At 41.5% G+C, this 11,729-nt stretch overlaps 1 protein-coding gene across 1 annotated transcript in view; it reads right to left on the reverse strand.

Annotated features, from left to right (window-relative positions):
• Nucleotides 1-11,729, reverse strand: part of LOC149462960 (NACHT, LRR and PYD domains-containing protein 6-like) — a 580,167-nt gene that overhangs the window by 54,730 nt on the left and 513,708 nt on the right. The window lies entirely within an intron of this gene.

Consider the following 11,729-nt stretch of genomic DNA (forward strand, 5'->3'; position numbering starts at 1 on the left):
GACACTTGATGTGTGGTGTGTAGGGTAGTTTCATGTCCCAATGTGAAAGAAATTGCAATCTCCACCACCATCACGCAGAATGCAACAGCTCTCAGACAAGCAGGCATGCCCTGAACCTGAGTTGGCACTACTTTGGAAAAAAAAGCTACAGGGTGGAGCTTGCCTCCATGTTCCTGAGCCAGGACCCCCGCCATGGTTGTACAATTTTCCCCTGCATACAGATGAAACATTTTCTTATAGTCAGGTAGTCCAAGACCAGGGGCCGTTACCATAGCATTCTTCAGGTACACAAAGGCATCAACCATTTAATTTGACCATGTGAGAATGTCAGGTGATTCTGAAAGTGTGGCAGACCTCAGAGTGTGATCATAGAATGAACAATCAGGTATCCATTGGTGGCAGTAACCAATCATACCAAGAAAAGTTAGCATGTCCTTTTTTGTTTGTGGGCGGGGCAGACCCACGAGAGCCACAGCTGTTTTGTGACTGACATTCCTCTCACCATGACTTAGAATAAAACCAAGGTATTCAACCTGTTTTTGGCACCATTGCAATCTCTTTTTAGATGCTTTTTGACCATTCCCTGACAACCATTCTAACAGAGACCAACTGTCCTCCTGACTGGCCTCCTGACTTGAACTACAAATCAATAGGTCATCCACATATATAATGAGGACCGAACCATTGGGAGGGGTCCAGGACCTCAGTGTGGTCTGGAGGGCAAGTGAGTAGACTGCAGGCGAATCTACAAAACCCTGGGCATTCTACACCAGCTCATCTGGCGATTTTCAGAATATAAATACAAATAGCGCCCTCGTCTGGTGGTCCACAGGAACTGAAAAAAATGCATTAGTTAAATCAATCACTGTAAAATATTCTGCATGGGACGGAATGGAGGTGAGGAGTAATGGTACATCAGGCACTATTGGGGCTATTGGAACCACCAAATTATTTATGGCCCTCAGATCTTGTACAAACCTGTAAGAGCCATCTGGCTTCTTTACAGGATTAATAGGTGTGTTGTAAGGAGAAACAATTTCTTCTAAAATACCTGTCTCTAAAAATCTTTCCACTAGAGGAGCAATCCCTTCCTCCTTTTCTGGCATTAATTTGTATTGCCTGTTTGTAGGGCAATGCCCCTTCCTTGAGAATGACTGTGTACGGTGTACATCCATAGAATTTGTGGTCCAAACTGGATGTGTATCAGGAGGGGGTGTAATGTGTGAGGGATGACTCTCATCATTGAAATAGGTGGGTATAATGGGTACTTTGGAGGATCTGGCAACAATACCTCCTTCTGATGTTACTCTCAGAGAAATCCCTAAAATTCCCATAAAATCTCTCCCTCTCTCTGGAATGGGTCTGTACTTCCCATAGCTTCTGTCCAACCTGCCATACAATCCACCCAGGGATTTATTAAATAGTAGTCTGTCCCACATAATCCTTACAATTTTCTCCCTTTTCTGGGGGACCTGGTGGGTAACTACCTCCTTGACCCATATTTAGACAGTGGATAAGACAATTGTAGCTTAAAATCTTATTTTGTTCCACACAACAAATTATCTTATACTTCTATGCGACAGAAAGAAAAGTCAAAAGACAGATAAACCAGAATCTGCTCCACAGACTTATTAACCTTTTGATAACTTCCCAAAAGTTATCTCTTCACTGTTTTACCAAAAAACAGTGTGTTCTACCAGAGAACAATCTGTGTTTTACCAAAAAACACTCTTTTTTATATGTATATAGTGCACTAATTTGTAACTCTACCGAAGAGTTAAGTCTGCTTACCAAAAGCAGCTACAGGTTATCATGGGTCTATATAGACAATACAGAATGATTCAAGACCTTCCCTCAACACAGGGCAAGAAAGAGCTTTTAGTCATAAAAAGACAAAAGGTTTACTTACCAAGTGAGGTGGGTGGTCATCCCGGACGAGCCCCCAGCTGAAAGGATGATTTTCTTATCCCTCAGAGACCCCCGGTCTGTGGAAAGATTCCTGGTTTATCAGCAGAATTCTGGGAACACCCCTTGAACACGGAAATAACGGCAGCTTATGTTCAGAGATGTTCAAAGTTTATTAGACATTACTAAGATTATATAGAATACAGAAATAGTAAGGGAGGGGGGAGCGAGTTCTAAAACTGTAACTTGTAAGTTTCCATCATGAGCTGACTACATGAAACATGACATATACATTTCTTGGTACAAATTGTTTTGGCTAGCTTTCTGAGAAACAACCAGACAAAGACATTGTCAGGGTCATGTTAGCTTCTGTTGATACATTCTTGAACAACTAAAACAGTTTCATTAAGCTTTTAATATATCTGCAAAAAGCTAACTTAATACTTAAAATGACGTACATTAACAAAATGGAGGTTATCTAGATCCTTTCAGTCATGAGTTGTCAGTCCGCCCCTGCAATCACCCAAACAGTCAGACTTCCTCGCCACGGGGAAACTTTGCTACCTGACTTATTCCCTTGGTTCTATCTAAGATTATAAATGTAATACGTGATTAACACCTTTTGCCCACATCAGAATCAGGCCTTGTTGCTTTTTGTCACGTATAGATTATCAATAACCAATAACCAGTGTGCTGAATAAAAAGAATAAAATGAATAAAAAGAAAAGAAAAATCTAATTTATTTACACAGAAAAAAAGTAGTTATTAATTGAATCAAAAATACTGAAATACAAAAGATATGATACTACATAAAAAATTGATGTTACAGTACAACATACAGTATATTACCAGTATAGAGAGATGACTATAGGGAAGAAAGTTAGAGGAGAGAAACATAGAACAATGGTGATACATTATGCAGATATCCTGCTGTCCTGGCGCCTGTGCTCCAAAAAGGGCAGACATTGAGAAATGGCTTACTTTTATACCCCCTCCCCCTCCATTCCAAGTAAAGGCACACCCTTCAATAAGTTCCAATATTTTGCCATTTCTGTTCAAAGGGGTGCTCTGTGACTTGTGAAAGATACTGGCCAACTGTAGCTCATCAGATGGAATTTATGATAGGACAAAGTCCAAAAAAGCATACCTACTTTGAAGAGCTATGACAATACATCCTAGGAGGTGTCAGAAATGATGACTCCAGGGCTTATTCAGCCAGGTGGCCATACTGCCATAAACCTCTACAGGAAAGCTTCAAAAGGAGGGTGTTGAGGTGATGCAACAGACGGTAAATAAGTTGCAGGAATTGAAACTTAGATCCCTATCAGAAGTTCACAATAATGTTAAAAATGACTGTAGGTCCAAAATATCTATCACACAACCCACATTGTCCATTCAGGGTAAAGTGACTGGGTCTCTTGGAGGCCCCCTAAACCCCTATAATCTCCTTTGCTGGTCCCCGATATTTTGTTGCTCCATCAAACCCTGACACCCCAAGTCCCCAGTGCCCTTGGTATGAGGGGTCATGTGTGTTGTCTTCTCATATATGAAGTCCACACAGAAACAGTTCATAAGACAAATCTATTGTCTTATATCAATAATGGAGGACATATGACCAGTGTATACATAAATGTACTTTTCCTGCAGCAACCAATAGTCCTTTTCCAGAGAGATGCATTTATTCAGATAAAGATATTTGTTACAGATGACAGAAATCCAGCTGAATACTTGTAAATGTTACAACTAGAGATGAGCAAATCGAACCAGGCGAACCGGAATTCGAGTCGAATTTCAGGAAATATTCGATTCGCGGCGAAACCGAAATTTTGCCTACTTCGGGTGCGCGAATCGAATATTTCCCGATCAGCCGGAAAAAGCGTCCCTGCAGTGAGCTCCGCTATTTCTGACAGTTCTCTGACAGAAGGAACACATGTTTAGCGGTTGAAACATTGTATCTATTAGTTTCCATTTAGGATACAGATGTTTCAACCGCTGTACATGTGAAGAAGCTGTGAGAGAACTGTCAGAAATAGAGGAACTCTGCACATACACTTTTTGCCGGCTTGGAATTATTCTTCTTTTCATCCTACTTCTTCTTCTTCTTCTTCATCCTCATCCTCATCCTCTTCTTTTGAGGATGAGGATGAGGATGAAGAAGAAGAAGAAGAAGTAGGATGAAAAGAAGAATAATTCCAAGCCGGCAAAAAGTGTATGTGCAGAGTTCCTCTATTCTGCAGATACACTTAGAGGAGCTCTGCAGATACACTTAGAGGAGCTCTGCACATACACTTTTTGCCTGTTTGGAATTAATCTTATTTTCATCCTACTTCTTCTTCTTCTTCTTCTTTATCCTCATCCTCAGAAGAAGAAGAAGAGGATGAAGAAGAAGAAGAAGAAGAAGAAGAAGAAGAAGAAGTAGGATGAAAATAAGAATAATTGCAAGCCGGCAAAAAGTGTATGTGCAGAGTTCCTCTATTCTGCAGATACACTTAGAGGAGCTCTGCAGATACACTTAGAGGAGCTCTGCACATGCACTTTTTGCCGGCTTGGAATTAATCTTATTTTCATCCTACTTCTTCTTCTTCTTCTTCATCCTCATCCTCAGAAGAAGAAGAGGATCAGGATGAGGATGAAGAAGAAGAAGAAGAAGAAGTAGGATGAAAATAAGAATAATTCCAAGCCGGCAAAAAGTGTATGTGCAGAGCTCCTCTAAGTGTATCTGCAGAGCTCCTCTAAGTGTATCTGCAGAATAGAGGAACTCTGCACATACACTTTTTGCCGGAAACCGCTGTATGGAGTGAATGTCCCAGAACTGTCATAAATAGTCTATTTCTGACAGTTCTGGGACATTCACTCCATACAGCTGTTTCAACCGCTGTATGGAGGGAATGTCATAGAACTGTCAGAAATAGACTATTAATGACAGTTCTGGGACTGTCCTTCCATACAGCGGTTGAAACATTGTATCTATTTGTTTCCATAAATGGATCCATTTATGGAAACAAATACATACAATGTTTCAACCGCTGTATGGAAGGACAGTCCCAGAACTGTCATTAGTAGTCTATTTCTGACAGTTCCATGACATTCCCTCCATACAGCGGTTGAAACAGCTGTATGGAGTTAATGTCCCAGAACTGTCAGAAATAGACATAAACTGTCACAGAACTGTCCTTCTTCTCATCCTTCTCCTTCTTCTCATCCTTCTTCTCATCCTTCTTCTCATTCTTCTTCTCATCCTTCTCCTTCTTCTCATCCTTCTCCTTCTTCTCATCCTTCTCCTTCTCCTTCTTCTCATCCTTCTCCTTCTTCTCATCCTTCTCCTTCTCCTTCTTCTCATCCTTCTCCTTCTCCTTCTTCTCATCCTTCTCCTTCTTCTCATCCTTCTCCTTCTCCATCTTCTCATCCTTCTCCTTCTTCTCATCCTTCTCCTTCTTCTCATCCTTCTCCTTCTCCTTCTTCTCATCCTTCTTCTCATCCTTCTTCTCATCCTTCTCCTTCTTCTCATCCTTCTCCTTCTCCTTCTTCTCATCCTTCTCCTTCTTCTCATCCTTCTCCTTCTTCTCATCCTTCTTCTCATCCTTCTCCTTCTTCTCATCCTTCTTCTCCTCATCCTTCTCCTTCTTCTCATCCTTCTCCTTCTCCTTCTTCTCATCCTTCTCCTTCTTCTCATCCTTCTCCTTCTCCATCTTCTCATCCTTCTCTTTCTTCTCATCCTTCTCCATCTTCTCATCCTTCTCCTTCTCCTTCTTCTCATCCTTCTTCTCCTCATCCTTCTCCTTCTCCTTCTTCTCATCCTTCTCCTTCTCCTTCTTCTCATCCTTCTCCTTCTCCTTCTTCTCATCCTTCTCCTTCTCCTTCTTCTCATCCTTCTCCTTCTCCTTCTTCTCATCCTTCTCCTTCTTCTCATCCTTCTCCTTCTCTTTCCTCATCTCCAAGGGCATTTAAATTAAAGGTACAGTGTTCTGCACTAATTTAAAGGCTCTCTGAAGCCTAGAAACCCTTTTTATAAGTCATCTTCGTAGCGAAGAAATTCGCATCGAATCGAATTTCACACTGGAATTCGCCGAATCAGCCGAATCGAATTTTTGAGAAATTCGCTCATCTCTAGTTACAACTAGAGATGAGCGAATTTCTCAAGAATTCGATTCGGCTGATTCGGCGAATTCCAGTGTGAAATTCGATTCGATGCGAATTTCTTCGCTACGAAGATGACTTATAAAAAGGGTTTCTAGGCTTCAGAGAGCCTTTAAATTAGTGCAGAACACTGTACCTTTAATTTAAATGCCCTTGGAGATGAGGAAAGAGAAGGAGAAGGAGAAGGAGAAGGATGAGAAGAAGGAGAAGGATGAGAAGAAGGAGAAGGAGAAGGATGAGAAGAAGGAGAAGGAGAAGGATGAGAAGGAGAAGGATGAGAAGAAGGAGAAGGAGAAGGATGAGAAGAAGGAGAAGGAGAAGGATGAGGAGAAGAAGGATGAGAAGAAGGAGAAGGATGAGAAGAAGGAAAAGGAGAAGGATGAGAAGAAGGAGAAGGATGAGAAGAAGGATGAGAAGAAGGAGAAGGATGAGAAGAAGGAGAAGGATGAGAAGAAGGAGAAGGATGAGAAGAAGGAGAAGGATGAGAAGAAGGATGAGAAGGATGAGAAGAAGGAGAAGGATGAGAAGAAGGAGAAGGATGAGAAGAAGGAGAAGGAGAAGCAGAAGGAGAAGGATGAGAAGAAGGAAAAGGAGAAGGATGAGAAGATGGAGAAGGAGAAGGATGAGAAGAAGGAGAAGGAGAAGGATGAGAAGAAGGAGAAGGAGAAGGATGAGAAGAAGGAGAAGGAGAAGGATGAGAAGAAGGAGAAGGATGAGGAGAAGGAGAAGGATGAGAAGAAGGAGAAGGATGAGAAGAAGGAGAAGGAGAAGGATGAGAAGAAGGAGAAGGAGAAGGTTGAGGAGAAGGAGAAGGATGAGAAGAAGGAGAAGGATGAGAAGAAGGAGAAGGAGAAGGATGAGAAGAAGGAGAAGGATGAGAAGAAGGAGAAGGAGAAGGATGAGAAGATGAAGAAGGAGAAGGATGAGAAGAAGGAGAAGGAGAAGGATGAGAAGAAGGAGAAGGAGAAGGATGAGAAGAAGGAGAAGGATGAGGAGAAGGAGAAGGATGAGAAGAAGGAGAAGGATGAGAAGAAGGAGAAGGATGAGAAGAAGGAGAAGGATGAGAAGAAGGAGAAGGAGAAGGATGAGAAGAAGGAGAAGGATGAGAAGAAGGAGAAGGATAAGGAGAAGGATGAGAAGAAGGAAAAGGAGAAGGATGAGAAGATGGAGAAGGAGAAGGATGAGAAGAAGGAGAAGGATGAGAAGAAGGAGAAGGAGAAGGATGAGAAGAAGGAGAAGGAGAAGGATGAGAAGAAGGAGAAGGATGAGAAGAAGGATGAGAAGGAGAAGGATGAGAAGAAGGAGAAGGAGAAGGGTGAGAAGAAGGAGAAGGATGAGAAGAAGGAGAAGGATGAGAAGAAGGATGAGAAGAAGGATGAGAAGAAGGAGAAGGATGAGAAGAAGGACAGTTCTGTCTATTTCTGTCTATTTCTGACAGTTCTGGGACATTCACTCCATACAGCGGTTGAAACATTGTATCTATTTTTTTTCCATAAATGACATTCTGCAAATACACTTAGAGGAGCGCTGCAGATACACTTTTTGCCGGCTTGGAATTAATCTTATTTTCATCCTACTTCTTCTTCTTCATCCTCATCCTCATAAGAAGAAAAAGAAGAAGTAGGATGAAAATAAGAATAATTCCAAGCCGGCAAAAAGTGTATCTGCAGCGCTCCTCTAAGTGTATCTGCAGAATGTCATTTATGGAAAAAAATAGATACAATGTTTCAACCGCTGTATGGAGTGAATGTCCCAGAACTGTCATAAATAGTCTATTTCTGACAGTTCTGGGACATTCACTCCATACAGCTGTTTCAACCGCTGTATGGAGGGAATGTCATGGAACTGTCAGAAATAGACTACTAATGACAGTTCTGGGACTGTCCTTCCATACAGCGGTTGAAACATTGTATGTATTTGTTTCCATAAATGGATCCATTTATGGAAACAAATACATACAATGTTTCAACCGCTGTATGGAAGGACAGTCCCAGAACTGTCATTAATAGTCTATTTCTGACAGTTCCATGACATTCCCTCCATACAGCGGTTGAAACAGCTGTATGGAGTGATTGTCCCAGAACTGTCATAAATAGTCTATTTATGACAGTTCTGGGACATTCACTCCATACAGCTGTTTCAACCGCTGTATGGAGGGAATGTCATGGAACTGTCAGAAATAGACTACTAATGACAGTTCTGGGACTGTCCTTCCATACAGCGGTTGAAACATTGTATGTATTTGTTTCCATAAATGGATCCATTTATGGAAACAAATACATACAATGTTTCAACCGCTGTATGGAAGGACAGTCCCAGAACTGTCATTAATAGTCTATTTCTGACAGTTCCATGACATTCCCTCCATACAGCGGTTGAAACAGCTGTATGGAGTGATTGTCCCAGAACTGTCATAAATAGTCTATTTCTGACAGTTCTGGGACATTCACTCCATACAGCTGTTTCAACCGCTGTATGGAGGGAATGTCATGGAACTGTCAGAAATAGACTACTAATGACAGTTCTGGGACTGTCCTTCCATACAGCGGTTGAAACATTGTATGTATTTGTTTCCATAAATGGATCTATTTATGGAAACAAATACATACAATGTTTCAACCGCTGTATGGAAGGACAGTCCCAGAACTGTCATTAATAGTCTATTTCTGACAGTTCTATGACATTCCCTCCATACAGCGGTTGAAACAGCTGTATGGAGTGAATGTCCCAGAACTGTCAGAAATAGACTATTTATGACAGTTCTGGGACATTCACTCCATACAGCGGTTTAAACATTGTATCTATTTTTTTCCATAAATGACATTCTGCAGATACACTTAGAGGAGCGCTGCAGATACACTTTTTGCCGGCTTGGAATTATTCTTATTTTCATCCTACTTCTTCTTTTTCTTCTTATGAGGATGAGGATGAAGAAGAAGAAGTAGGATGAAAATAAGATTAATTCCAAGCCGGCAAAAAGTGTATCTGCAGCGCTCCTCTAAGTGTATTTGCAGAATGTCATTTATGGAAAAAAATAGATACAATGTTTCAACCGCTGTATGGAAGGACAGTCCCAGAACTGTCATTAATAGTCTATTTCTGACAGTTCTATGACATTCCCTCCATACAGCGGTTGAAACAGCTGTATGGAGTGAATGTCCCAGAACTGTCAGAAATAGACTATTTATGACAGTTCTGGGACATTCACTCCATACAGCGGTTTCCGGCAAAAAGTGTATGTGCAGAGTTCCTCTATTCTGCAGATACACTTAGAGGAGCTCTACAGATACACTTAGAGGAGCTCTGCACATACACTTTTTGCCGGCTTGGAATTATTCTTATTTTCATCCTACTTCTTCTTCTTCTTCTTCTTCTTCTTCTTCATCCTCATCCTCTTCTTCTTCTGAGGATGAGGATAAAGAAGAAGAAGAAGAAGAAGAAGAAGTAGGATGAAAATAAGATTAATTCCAAACAGGCAAAAAGTGTATGTGCAGAGCTCCTCTAAGTGTATCTGCAGAGCTCCTCTAAGTGTATCTGCAGAATAGAGGAACTCTGCACATACACTTTTTGCCGGCTTGGAATTATTCTTCTTTTCATCCTACTTCTTCTTCTTCATCCTCATCCTCATCCTCAGAAGAAGTGGATGAGGATGAAGAAGAAGAAGAAGAAGAACAAGAAGAAGAAGTAGGATGAAAAGAAGAATAATTCCAAGCCGGCAAAAAGTGTATGTGCAGAGTTCCTCTATTTCTGACAGTTCTCTCACAGCTTCTTCACATGTACAGTGGTTGAAACATCTGTATCCTAAATGGAAACTAATAGATACAATGTTTCAACCGCTAAACATGTGTTCCTTCTGTCAGAGAACTGTCAGAAATAGCGGAGCTCACTGCAGGGACACTTTTGCCGGCTGATCGGGAAATGTTCGATTCGCGCACCCGAAGTAGGCAAAATTTCGGTTTCGTCGCGAATCGAATATTTCCTGAAATTCGACTCGAATTCCGGTTCGCCTGGTTCGATTCGCTCATCTCTAGTTACAACGAACAACACCCCTCAGAGTCTCATTCAAGATCCTTCATATCAAGCATAGAGATCCGACACCGTCCATCATATGTCCGATCTATAATATGCACCGAGGTCGCTTTCATGCATGCAATAATGGGAGTTATGATCTATAGCTGTCCTGTCACCTGTGTTTTGTCACCCATATCTTGACCTGTACTCTATCCCACTTATCCTCAACTGTGCTCTATCCCACTTATCCTCACCTATGTTCTGTATCCTGTGTTAATATACACATTTTCCCCATTCAGTACAATGGCACGCACTCTGATTAGCCACTTTTAGTAGCATGTTTGATCTCATGTGTCTAGACCTAGAAACTTCCCCTGACTCTCCATATATTTACCCAAAAACAGGTTAACTCAACACAACAAAGGTAAGGTAATTACCTCCTGCATACATTAACATAGTAAGGAGTCCTTTTGGTGTGTAAAGTGGTCTTATCACTGGCCTATCCAAGAATGAACAGTATGTGTTTCAATGTCTTCAATACATATACATATATATTACACACAATATACTACAATGTGATCTTCTCCCAGCACACACTGTTCAAAGGGGGAAGTCCTCTTTTTGGTGGAACAGCACAATTCTCTTATACGATAAACTTGAACAGTTGAAAAAATTTTCCTAAAAGATATGCAGTTTTATTTTTACAATCTTAAAAAACAAACATGAAGCTACCATACAAATTACGGCACTGTCATCAAAGATGGTATTTCCAATATAGAAGTGGAGACCAATGGTAATTTCTTCCTCAGAAGTGCTCATGAAGGCATGACGTATGATCCCATGCGGGGTAAGAACCGCCAAGGAATGAAAAACCTATTTTCCATGAGCACAGCCAAGGACTCCCCATATATCTCTGGCAGGAATGATAGAACAAAAGATGAAAGAAAAAGAAAAACCAGCAGAGGACAGATGCCGCCCAAATGCCTCCTGAAGGGGCCCCGCCCAAATGCACCAGCAACAAGACGCTTGCTCGCTGACCCCACATAGGATCATGCCTCATGCCTTCTTGAGCACTTCTGAGGAAGAGATTACCGTTGGTCTCGAAACGCATCAAGTGCAATATATGCATGACACACTTCTACCGGCCGGAGTCTCTTCTACCAACCCTGAACCTTATAAGATATTTGAGGCCTCCTGGCCATGTGACATTTATGGGCTCCAGGGATTGGGACATATTTTGAGCCCTTGGCAATGTGACATTTTTCTGTCCCCCAGACAATGTGATATATTTGGGCCCCAGGGAATATGATATATTTGGCCTTCGTCTTTCATTGGAGGATTCCATAAAGATGAAGGAACACATTAACCCCTCATTCTCCTTTTCCCTTAATACATCTCATCTTATTCAGCACAGAGCAGAGTGTGAGACCCGAAGCAGCCAATCAGACGGTGTGACTGTTAGCAGCACTGTGATGTAGATCGCTGTCAGCGTGTTCTCCAGTCTCACCCTCTTTGGCTTCCCCTGTACTCTCCATATTACCAGCCTCATGTATGACGTGTCTCTGTAGAATGTTCCCATTGTCAGGACACACTTCCTGTCCTGCTGACAACATTTAACCAGACAGGAAATCTTCAAAAGAACCGATATATAAAAATCTGACCGTGGCTCTAACCCC

Source organism: Staurois parvus, unplaced genomic scaffold (assembly GCF_062004578.1).
Source record: "Staurois parvus isolate SC_StPar_1 unplaced genomic scaffold, SC_StPar_1.0 ptg000164l, whole genome shotgun sequence".
Lineage (NCBI taxonomy): Eukaryota > Metazoa > Chordata > Amphibia > Anura > Ranidae > Staurois > Staurois parvus.